Source organism: Lepeophtheirus salmonis, chromosome Z (assembly GCF_016086655.4).
Source record: "Lepeophtheirus salmonis chromosome Z, UVic_Lsal_1.4, whole genome shotgun sequence".
Taxonomy (NCBI): domain Eukaryota; kingdom Metazoa; phylum Arthropoda; class Copepoda; order Siphonostomatoida; family Caligidae; genus Lepeophtheirus; species Lepeophtheirus salmonis.
In genome coordinates this window covers 8,058,899-8,071,515 of record NC_092584.1, presented here as the reverse complement: position 1 = coordinate 8,071,515, position 12,617 = coordinate 8,058,899, and the positions used below count along the sequence as shown (strand labels likewise).

Here is a 12,617-nt window from a genome sequence, read left to right as displayed (position 1 = left end):
ACTTTTAATTCCTGAAGGTTTTCCCTTTAAATCCTTTTTTTCTAATTGAAGTAAATAATAAATTGATAAAAACATTTCAGTATTTAAAAAATGAATTATTTATTACGTTATCTTGATTACATTTAATAAAAAACCAACAAATTGAGTAAAATGAAGACCTTACTTATATGCTAATATCTTTTTTATTTTTCCTTCAAATGCTGTATATCATAGCTGAGCTTATAGAATATAACTTACGTTTCAATTTTAAAAAAGTTGTCTTTAAAAAAGGTCGATTTTGATTGATTTATGGTCAATTAAGTTTATAATATTTAATAAAAAATTTAGATAAAATAAGCTTTTTAGGTTGCGTGATTACAATAATATTCTGACAAAAAAAAAAAATAACATAAGAGTCTATATAATTACATAGTTTATATGTAAGGCGATTAAAATAAGTTCATAGATCTTCATATTCAAATTAATTGATTAGTATTTACCCACTGAAAATAGCTATATATTAGTGAAGCATGGCATGTAGAATTTGTTACCTCTATAGCAAAATTGGGACTCAACGATGATGTATGTCAAAATCGATAACCATTGATGGGGTAGTAAACAGTAGCAGTTTACTATTAATATAGAATTGTGAATATCACTCTTGGTGTGAGATACTCAAGAAATAAAATTATGTTTTTATATATAGTTAATATAAAAGCTAATATGACTTTATTTGCAACTTTGCCTCATATTTTGCACTTTAAAAAGGAGAAAAATGATTGCACAAATTGCGATACATATGGTAATATGTCAGTTATAATTGTTTTGTTTTTATAATTCCCTAATCACGATCAACAACAAACCTATGTGCGTCGTAGTTATATATACAACAAAACAATTGATGAAGTTTTCGCATCAATTGTAATGTGAAAGAGGAAAAAGATTTTTATAATTACTTTTAATATCATAACTGTACACCTCCCATCACGAGGTCAAATTCTACATAGGATTGTATATTATATATGTATCTGTATGTTAAAAGAAGAAAAGTCATAGCCCAACTCTCTCAGTAGGTGATCGTGTTTATCATGAATAAATTTAAGTTAAAGGAGTTTAGTTTTCTTATGATGTATTTATACATATATATCTTTGTAGGGGAGGCAGGAAGGGTTGATTTTTATACCCAACAATCTTACTCAAAGACAGGGACGGCCAGAATAGTGTTCTGATGTAAATTAGCTTGGTTTTACAAAGACAAAGTAATTCTTTTTTAAGCCCAGGATTTTGGTTGGTGGAAATTTTCACTTCTAAGCTTGTAAGACCCAAACTCCACCCTAAAATAATACCTAATCCCCCATTATTTGAATACAGAAAGAGAAAATGTTTCGCTACAAAACACACGAAAAATTTGCATGTTCGAATAGACACGAGCACAAGTTCATTTGATGTAGGCTGGCAAGGTTGTTCCATGGTCTGTTGGTCATTATCTCCTTAATAGAGACAATAAGAGAGTACTTCCTAGATGTCATAAAATCTTCGATTGATGTTATATTCAACGTAGCCTTCAGACAAAATAATCCAGCAGATTAGGATCCGGACTGCTGGGGCGGGGGGGGGGCACATTCTCATCCTAATAAAGTCATAACCGTGCTCACTCAGCCATTTCTGCAATCTGTCAGAGACATGACAAGGTAGTGAGCCTTGTATCCATACCCAAGACTGATCTCAAGTAATTTGCAAGATCCATTTGATACCTTCCGATTTAAAATCTCCATTTTGTTTAGAATCAAAATCTTTGTCAAGGCGCAACGCCGTGACTCCTTTGTAAATTCAATCTTCCTAATATCTGGAATGAATGCCCATAACTTCACAAACAATTGTTGATATAATAACGTTCCTGCCGGCAAATAAAGAAACGATATCAAATAGCTGAATCATAACAAAAAAACTGCCAGCACACGCAAGCCAATCTTACAAAGATAATAGACATTTTTTCCCTAATTGTTATTTTATTCTTAACGCAATATTCTTGTAACTCAACACTCTTCTACCAGCGTTGCTCCCATTTTTGTGCCCTACCCAAATAGTATGCTGAATTTTCCTTTGCAAAATAATTGTTCACAGAACACTTTTTCTGTTTTTGACTCAATTACTGAATGGGGTTGACTTAGACGCGTCAAATTTTAACACAACAAGCCTTTATATATCTGCTATCATTTGAATCTATTTAGATGTGACAAGCTTTTATTTACTAAATCGACCATTTTCACCCTAAGATAAGATACTTTTTAGACCACCCTCCCATATATATTCGATAAAAAATTGGGATGGCTGGAACCCCGCCCAAAAAGGGAGCTAAGGCCGTCACAGATCAACTGTACTTGATCTCCCCTATTGGAATAGGGATTATATATACATTCACATCTGAAGAGAAAATTTGAATATGTAGATTCATTTTTGAATCTAAGCAGTAGTAATATTATAAAAAAAGGAGCCCCTGTTATATTGACCCTACTCTAGAAATGCAATTATTCACATAAGGAACTGTACAACTTACAAACATAGGTGGCTAGCAAGGGAAACAATTCATAATAACTCTAAGGATGAATACATAATATGTACATTTATGGGGTAGGGAGACGAACCAATAGAAGATATTGGGGATTGATAAGGAAGATCAATAAGAAGTGATTAAATATTACTATTATAATTATTAAATTTGGACTTGAATTGTCTGTGAAACGAATCAAAAGAAGGATCTTACCGTCCCTATGTTATGTGTTGATCTTTGACACTAAAAACCTCTCTGTAACATATTGTAGATTTTAAAAAATAAAAATAAAAAAACACAATAATTATCTCCATTTTTCGATAACTTCATATCATGTTTTCTTAATTATTTAATCACACGTCCCACGTTTTTTTCTTTTTTTTGTTATGTTTGCCTTTATAAATATCTTAACATACATTGATAAAAAATGTTTATACGAACTTAGAATGTACGTATATAATAATTATATAGTTTATTTAATTAGAGGCCATCTAACACTCTTTCTTTCTCTCAACCCCTTATCAATCAGCATTGAATGAAGGAGCTTACATCATGTTATTGCGTTTATTTAATTTATTTATTGATAAGAGGAGAAAGTCGGTTTGATATTAGGCGACAATATGTCTATAAACTATTTGGAATTACGTCATTTGAAATGATAATATGTATGGCCAGTATATTTGAATTTGCAGGTATATATATATATATATATTTGTATTTTTGTTTTTTGGATTTATTTTTATAAAATTCCAAAAACTAAACTTCAAATAATTTTTTTTTTCTTATATTAAATGCTTTTGAAAAAAAAATTCAAAAATTAAATTTCAGATAGAGATTTATTTTTAATTTCAAAACTATTCACCAAAAATTACACGTTTCCAAAACATTTATACATTAAATTTTTTGGAAAGAAATTTCGAAAATCCTCAGTTATCGACAAAAAAAAAATTTTTTTTTGGAAAAATGAAAATTCAAATAATTTTTTTCTAAAAATGTTTAACACTTCATAGCTATTCACAATGGATTAAATTTAATAGAAAAAAAATTTGAAAAATTAATTTTTTTAGAAATTTGGATATTTGGGCCCAAAGTACCCCCACACAGCAAAGTCCAGCGGGTTCATATCTGGCGATAAAGGAGCAACATCTTTTTTTTCTCCAACCCCATAGCCTATTGATCTTTGTCAGAAAGGGGACTGGAACCTCGTAGTGCCATGCACGGCTCTCCTGATGGTCCTAGCATTCACGTTGAAGTCATTGGCGAGGCGATTCATTAATTTGGTGACATCCTCCTAGACTTTCCTCTCCTGGATGAACATTGGATACATCTTTCAATGGTCCCCTCCACATAATACATCCCAGGTGAAGTATTTTCCATCTTGGCCACCTTGAAAACAGCCTCCTGAAGGACTTCAAAAAGGCCATAAACCTCGCCACCTTAACTTCAGCATCTAGAAGATATGAGTTGCGCAGCATTTTTGGCTTTTTGCTCACTCATGATGACGAGATGACGAAATACTGATTAAATTTTGTTTGTGCACAAAGGGTGTTTGAACCTAAATGTCAAAAAATAATCACTAAACCTTCCTACATTAATGAGAAAATTAACAGTCTACATTTTGATGTCCAACGATATGATAAGATTATGTCACTTATCTTGCAAAAAAATATTTTAGCAAGATAAATTCTAAAATAATACAATCCCAAGAATTTAAATAGTTATATGATTTATAAAATTGAGTATTGACATTTTTCAGCAATCCGAGAAATTGAACTCCGTCGTAATATTCCATGATTTATAGCCAATAATGCACCATTGATATAAAGATATCCATACTGAAAAAACCTTATAAATTGACAATAATGATTGTTATTGTACAATTATCGTGCTATTATATTGCAGTATTGCGTCATAATTAAATTCGATGTTTATGCATATTTGTCGTTAGTGACACTATAATAATTGGCTAATTGTGATTTATCATCAGATTTTCTTATAGATATAGTTGCAAATTCTAAGCGTTTTCGTTGAATAAAAAAAAAGAAACGGAAAATAAACACAATAAACCAAACAGTTTGAAGAAGTTGTTCTAGAAAAGAACTTCACTCCTATGACGTTGTAGTTTTTTTTTTGCCCACATTGGTTATTCAGAACCAAATATAAAATGTTCGACAAAACCAAAAGTTTAGCACATCGCATAAAAACATAAAATTTTAAGCTAAAAAAACATCAGTAAAAATAAGAAAATGATCAAACAAAAAATAAAGGTAAAAACCAAACAGAAGAACAATTAAAAATTAAAATAACATTAGTGGCATAGTCTTCATTTACCTGAAGAACTAGTCCATATCTTTAATAACTTTGATATGTAAATTAATAACGGGGATGACGTCTGTAAGGTTAAACTACCACAATAGTCTCCTAAAAATTCATCTCTATCAGCTGTTGCTCCAAAATTTTCTCGCAGTCCCTATCAGATCTGCTTATAAGTTACAAATAAAAGCCATTAGCTCTACAAGAGATCGTGAGTAATCTCCTTACTTCATTGCAAAACGGGAAAACACTCCTCCAGGCATAAAAGAATTTTGCCATACCGTTGTATTTATTAATTTTTTTGAAGTTGACAGTCCGTAAAAAGGTATTCCATTTTGTGGGCTGTAGAAGCTATAGGGGATCCCGCATAACGCAGTTTTAAACACTGCAGATTTTGCATAACGCGGTATTAAACGCCTCAAATTTCTCATAACGCAGTGTTTGGAATTATTCTGACACCTCATATATGTAGTAGTACAGCACTTTCTCTTCATATCGCTTTTTTTTATGGGGCGGAAAGATTATGCAGACTCTCTTTTGGATTCGCAAGGAATAATCCACATCGATTATCTTAAAAAGGGTAAAAATATTACAGGTGCATATTATTCATCGTTATAGGACCGTTTGAAAACTGAGCTACAAGAAAAATGTCAAGGATTGGTCCACAAAAAAGTCATTTTCCATCACGACAAAACACCAACTCATACCTCAGCAGTTGTGGTATCAAAATTCATGGATATAAGGTCCCACAGCCTTAGCAATTCCACGTATCTTCACTCTTCTGTCATTCATTACCGTACCATGGATTTTATCAATGATTTCTAGAATGGTAACCTCAAGATGGCGTCCAGAACGTTCTACGTAACTTGTGCCCATATTGGGACTCCTAAATTTTTAAAGCACATATAAACAATTATAATCGAAGGTACAGAATCCCCATAATGTTTATCAAGCTTTTTTTAGTCTCCTGAGAGATTTTACCTTCCATAGAGTAATGTTCAATCAACAGATTATCTTTTTATCCGTTTTTTGAAAATCAATCCACTTCCTCAATTCAAACGAATGCCAAACAGAAGGAAATAGACCGATCTGGCTAAAAGTTGGTATGTGCTCTTCCAAGAGATGCTACTAACTAAACATAACCTTGATACGCGCCAGTAGAGCTATCTCTCGGACTTTGTATGGACTTTTCGAGCGACCCTCGTATATCAATGAAAATAATTCTGACATGTTTTCTTTCCACCTTAATAACAGGATAAAATTTTTGATTATTTTAGTAATTTTATTTTTGGGGAAAAGTTATATGTAATGTTAAGTATTTTTAACGAAAAAAGTACTAAAATGTACTTATTATTGTTGATAAAGTTGAGGATGATACTTGCGGTTATTACAATAGTAGTAGTAAGGCGTGTAACTTCAATTGAAAAACGGAAAATGCGAATAAATTAATCAAATTCACGTAACCTTAAGTGTGAAAATTGCAAAGTTTACAAATAATTCTGAGAAAGTACATTTGTACAACAAAAAAGTTGCATTAGTAAAAAATTTCTGACGTAAAATCGATTTTAAAGATATTTGTAGCAGTTTGATTAAGTTTCGGATGCAAGGCCAGTTTCCTGTCAAGCCTTGAAAAAGAACAGAGGCATCTTCTTTCCATCAGAGGGCAAAACGTCGAGTAAATTTTAGGGGCGGATATGGGGTATGGTAAACCCTTTGGACCTCTACTTTTGTTTCACGAGCCAGCGATCGTTCCAGTGGTTGAGGAATTGATCAACTATGAAAATCATCTTCTTGTCTGAGAAAATTTTCACAATTGACCCATTTGCTTTGATCCATGTTAGGATTTTCTTCCACCTCTCGAGCCTCCTGGCTTTCATGCCCTCTGTCAGAAGGTGGTGTGTGGCCCTTGTCAAAGAAACTAATACAAAAATGTGCTTTTTAGCCCTCCTGATGGTCCTAGAAGTCACATAGAAGTCGTTGGTGAGGCAATAAATCGATTTGAAGGGATCCTCCTTTATACATATTTTTCTTCAACCTTAACAAGAATTTCATATCCCTCTTTAAATTATATCCTCCACTTCCTGACATCCTGAAGAGGTCTTCTCCATTTTTTTTCATATTGGCCAAATTAAAGAACAGGAACCTAGAACACTTAACAATGTCCGTAATCTTCATCACATCAACTCCAGCCTCTAGGGCATCTGAAATGGCTTTCTTCTTGCTCATGATGATGAAATGACTAAATGCTTCATATTGTTTGTTTATATTAAAAAGAACGGCGGGAACATAATATCAAAAAATAATTTTTAAAACTTTTTGTAGTAATAAGAAAATAAACGTTATTTAACATTCCACTTTTTGCTCTCCTACCCTGTAGTAAAAATAATATACATAATTAGTTGAAAGTGGGGAGGCTTTTTGACACATTATTTGTCAAACAAATTAATACACAGCTTTGGTGATTTTTAAAAGTCCTGCACTAACGTATTGCAGGCTTTTTCCTTAGAGGTATCAATTTAAAAGTCCTGCACAAGCAAATTGCAGGCTTTCCCTTAAAGGTATCAATTTATAAACTGTATAAACTTATCATGAATCTATAACTTGTAACTTCCATGTACAACAAAATTCCAAGTTGTACTCAAGAAACACTAATCATTACGAAACGATTACACAGCATGAATAGTAGCCAAGTCAAAATCCCAGACATCTTAAATCATTTATGTACATATTTTGTTATGAAACAAACAAAAAAACTGCAATTAATAATGATAGTCTCCTTGTTTTACAAACTAGCTTAATTATAATGAACTAAAAAGTGTTAGAAGAAGACACAAAATAAATATAAGTTGTTATTTATAAGTCAGGCTCTATCTGTCTTAGTAATTAATATGACAGATTAAGCAAATTATGTAATATTGGAGGTTTCGTGGGGGTAATACTGATTTTTATTAGCTTTTCCCCATTATTGGTCAAATGGATTTAAGTGAACGGGATACGAACTCACGCATAGTCATATGTAGTTTTAAAAATCCGTTATATTTTTTGGTTTGCCTGTTTTTTATTTTGATTAATAGTCTGAAGAATGAATTTACGTTTCTTCAAGTTGTTGATATTAAAATTTAACTCCTGAGTAGTGAATGTCATTTTCTAATATATAGCAAGCCATCCGTTAAATCACTCAACCTTAATTAATTATTAAAAGTTATTATAAACATTCTTCAAATTGTCAAGGCGGCTATGTGGATTTTACTTTCTATTTATGCCCTCAAAAATGATAATAAAGCATGCATCTGATTGTCACAACATTATTCTAATCAGTGCCACCATAAGCCTTGCTCCCCACCTCTTCTCATAGTGATCTTACAAATATCCCATATCTACTCATATATGATTACCAAAGATGTTCAAAAATGATATTGCTATCAATAAAGGCATGGGAAGAGTTGACGATATGGATCTTTGATACTACAATATTAAATTGCCATGTTCTCTAATTATTGAAATCAGAAAAGCTTCTCAATTACAAAATTGGTATTGCCAAGAATCGAATTCAATATCATGTAGGACGTCAAAAACAATTCCTTCGTCATCATCAACCCCAAAAAAAAAAAAAAAAAAGACAACCCAAACTGTTTAAATGTATAAGTGTGGTGGAAATTTCCTAAGTTTGATTAAATATTATATAAAAATAATGTGCGATTTAATATCAAAAAATTAAGTGTATTCTATAGCATGTAATCTTCCTTAATTTAAGATAAAATAAATATTTCCATTTGTATAAGATATAATGCGCACATTATATAAGTAGTTATATTTTTCAAATGTATTCATTCCAAGACTTTTGTACCTATAATTCCAACATTTCTTGCTTTTCTTATAATGAATTCTAATACGTTTTAAACAAAATATTAGACATATAACAAAAACAAATAAATATAACAATTATTTTTAATTGTTTAGCATTAAATAACATTCAATTTGATTATATAATTATTATATACATATAAATATTAATTGTAATTCCTTCTTTGCCGATAAAGAAGGTGAAAAAGTCTAGATTTATGATAAGGTTTCTAGAATTTTTTTTGTCATGAGGCCTCTCTGATTTTGGGAGACAAGCCGTTAGAAAATTCAAATTTCAACTTCATTATAAAAGTAGAATTCACGATAATAATTTAAAGTTTTATTCAAATAATATATATAGTTGAATCAAGTCCTGATGCTTTGTAATTTAATATCAGATATGAACAAGGTACATGTCTCCTCTAATGTCCTCTCCATATAAATAGTGATCCAAATCTTGTAAAATTTATGGAAATAGTAAAACTATTCCTTCTCGCTACCCATCACAAAGTCAATAGAGCGAAACGCAGTAATGTATTGTTGTCAAAGGTGAAGAAAGAACTTGTAGAAAAAATTATCTTTTTGTCTTTGGGTAAATTAGAATACATATAGAGTAAAAATTTAGCTTCTTAATTCCGGTAAAAAAATATTAAACTTAAATGTGTACTAATGAATGATGCCACTACATATTTTTGTTGAAGTTACCTTCAATAAAAACAACATGGAGCAATCAATATACATAAGGAAATATTAAGATACATTTCTAATATTATACTCGTATGTACCTATATTCATAATTACTATTAAGTATGTTGCATCTTTATTTAGATCCTCTTCAAAATCCATAAATAATAATTAATTATTCATTCTAAATATAATTAAAGAAAATAGTAAAGATCAAATTTTCTGAGCTGTATTTGGGGTTCACCTTTTCAGTATTCAGGTCAAGTCAAAGTCCTCATGCTCCGGGATTAATGGTTCCAAAAACAATTTTTTATGCTCCAAGTCCATGGGAAAATAAATAATGTTGGAATTTACCTGTAATCTCCTCTTCAAATTACATTAATAATCATTAATTATTAATTCTAAATAGTAGACACTAAATATTAAATAAAAGAGTAAAGGTTCATAAGATACATTATTCAGAGAATATTCCAACTTTTTAGTCTTCAGGTAAAGTACGAGTCTCCATGTTCCGTGTCATTCTGCTTCCAAGTACTGGTTATCATGCTCTGGGTACATTGGAAAATAAGTAATGTCTGGGTGTACGAGTAGTCTCGTCGAAGGAATAAAAAATATTAAACTTAAATATGTACTGATGAATAGGGCCGCTATAATTTTCATTGAGGTTATCATCAATAAAGCCTACATGGTACAATCATTATAAAAAAGCAAATATTAATATACATTTGTCATATTATACTCGTATGTACCTATAATCATAATTACCATTAATTATTTTGCATCTTCATCTAGATCCTTTTCATAATCCATAAATAATTATTAATTATTTATTCTAAATAGTAGATACTAAATATTAAATTAAATAGTAAAGGTTAATAAGATACATTATAGAGAGAATATACCTACTTTTAGTGCTCAGGTAAAATCCGAATCCTCATGTTCGCTGTTTTTCTGCTTCCAAGTACAGGTAATCCTGCTCTGTGAACATTAGAAAATAAGTAATGTCTGGGAGTACAAGTTGTCTCGTCTAAGGAATAAAACATTTTAAATTTAAATATGTACTGATGAATGGGGCCCTACAATTTTCATCGAGGTTATCATCAATAAAACCTACTAAGTACAATCAAAATAAAGAAACAAATATTAATATATATTTGTGATATTATACTCGAATGTAACTATATTCATAATTAACAATAATTATTTTGCATCTTCATTTAGATCTTCTTCATAATCCATAAATTTTTATTAATTACTCCTTCTAAACATAATTAAAGAAAATAGTAAAGATAAAATAATATCTGAGCTATATTTGAGTTCACCTTTTCAGTGTTCATGTCAAGTCAAAGTCCTCATGCTCCGGGGTTTCTGGTTCCAAAAACAATTCTTTATGCTTGAAGTCCATGGAAAAATAAGTAATGTTGGAATTTACGTGTAATCTCCTCTTCATATTCCATTAATAATTATTAATTATTCATTCTAAATAGTACATACTAAATATTGAATGAAGGAGTAAAGATTCATAATATATATTATTCAGAAAATATTCCTACTTTTTAGTGTTTAGGTAAAGTCCGAGTCCTCATGTTCCGTGTCATTCTGCTTCCGAGTCCTGGTTATGATGCTCTGGGCTCATTGGAAAATAAGTAATGTCTAAGTGTAAGAGTAGTCTCGTCTAAGGAATGACAAATATTAAACTGAAATATGTAATGATGAATGGGTCCGCTATAATTTTCATGGAGGTTATCATCAATAAAACTAAATGGTACAATCATTATAAAAAAGCAAATATTAAGATATATTTGTGATATTATACGCGTATGTACTTATATACATAATTACCATTAATTATTTTGCATCTTCACCTAGATCCTCTTCATATTCCATAAATAATTATTAATTATTCATTCTAAATAGTAGATACTAAATATTAAATAAAATAGAAAAGATTCATAAGATACATTATTCAGAGAATATTCCTACTTTTAGTACTCAGGTAAAATCGGAGTCCTCAAGCATATATTAAGGAAGGGGTCACTCTCCCTGAATCAGTTAACAACTACAAAAATCCGGGCCCTCTTTTATAATACCTTATTCAATATTATGAATTTATTAGGGGTGTACCGAGGCATCGGAATCCGAAAGAATCGGCCTTTCTTGAAATATGGGAATCGGTGCTGTACTGCCGGTTCAACCGACAATGTGTGTACTTATTTATATACAGTATTAAACAAATCAAAAAAATAGTTTTTAATTTTTTATTTCAAATGATCAACCACTAAATGGAGGTGATGATCATAATATAGAATATCCTAGGTTTAATTCTACTAGCTCCTACATATTATAGGGACCCAGGATAAAACCATTTTTTCTTCAAATTGTAGTTTATATATAAGAAGTCCAATAATAATCAACCTTAATGAAAAAAAAATCCGATTATCAAGTGTTCTTGGTCTAAAATCATGTTGATTATTGTTAGTGCAAGTCCTAAAACACGAAAATTACCTTAAAATCTTCAAGAGATCCAAGGTCGTCTTAAGACTTTTTAAAAGGATATTTTTACGATTCAGAGCCCTATTTGATCATGAAAGAACCATATAGACAGAAATCAAAGTTAATATAGATTGATCAATAACAATACAGCATTTCCTGAAAAACTTTGAATGCACACAAAAATAAATTGAAACTTGAGACACTTATAAATACTTCTCTCAATGTCTTTGACGTAGAGATCTAAGACTGACTCCGTAAGGGAATTATAATTATTTGAAAAAAGAAGCACATGAATTATGAATGGTACCTTGGGTCAGAAGTTCCAAGTCATGGATTTGTCGGGGTATTTATATTTTCTCTGTCTGAAAAATGACTTTTTGTTTATATTTTGTAAATTACCATAAAATCCCCTAGGTGAAGTAATTGATCATTCTACAGACCCTAAGATATGTGAGAGGATTCCAGACGAGTAGAAGACCTCCAATTTAGCCACTGAGAGGAAATCCTGAGGTCCCCAGAGAAGATCCTTCAATACACAATCTGAAAATGCAAGAAAATTACTGCGAGAAGATCATTCATGTCCGTTTAGAGTAAGTCGGACACTTGAAGTTGTAGAGAAAGCAGTTAAAATTTACACCAAAAAAACGGAAGAGCTCGTCGAAATTGAAGCTCAAGTGGATGTTTATTTGGAGATACCTTCGGAAGATTTAGTGGATCCTTCAATCAAAATTAGGAGCCAAAGTTAACCAAATTG

At 30.9% G+C, this 12,617-nt stretch overlaps 2 long non-coding RNA genes across 3 annotated transcripts; both read right to left on the bottom strand.

Moving 5' to 3' along the window:
- Positions 1–9,011: 9,011 nt before the first annotated feature.
- Positions 9,012–10,060, bottom strand: LOC121130360 (uncharacterized). Its single transcript, XR_005868704.2, has 3 exons — positions 9,846–10,060; positions 9,615–9,785; positions 9,012–9,554 (listed from the first exon to the last, which is right to left on the bottom strand). It is a non-coding gene; the product is annotated as an uncharacterized lncRNA (long non-coding RNA).
- A 58-nt stretch (positions 10,061–10,118) lies between these two features.
- LOC121130582 (uncharacterized) lies at positions 10,119–11,834 on the bottom strand. Of its 2 annotated transcripts, XR_011783938.1 has the most exons (7): positions 11,354–11,833; positions 11,213–11,293; positions 10,924–11,128; positions 10,693–10,863; positions 10,451–10,631; positions 10,277–10,397; positions 10,119–10,216 (listed from the first exon to the last, which is right to left on the bottom strand). It is a non-coding gene; the product is annotated as an uncharacterized lncRNA (long non-coding RNA). The 2 variants fall into 2 exon arrangements; XR_005868761.2 differs by lacking the exon at positions 10,451–10,631 and having other exon boundaries at positions 11,354–11,834.
- Positions 11,835–12,617: the final 783 nt, after the last annotated feature.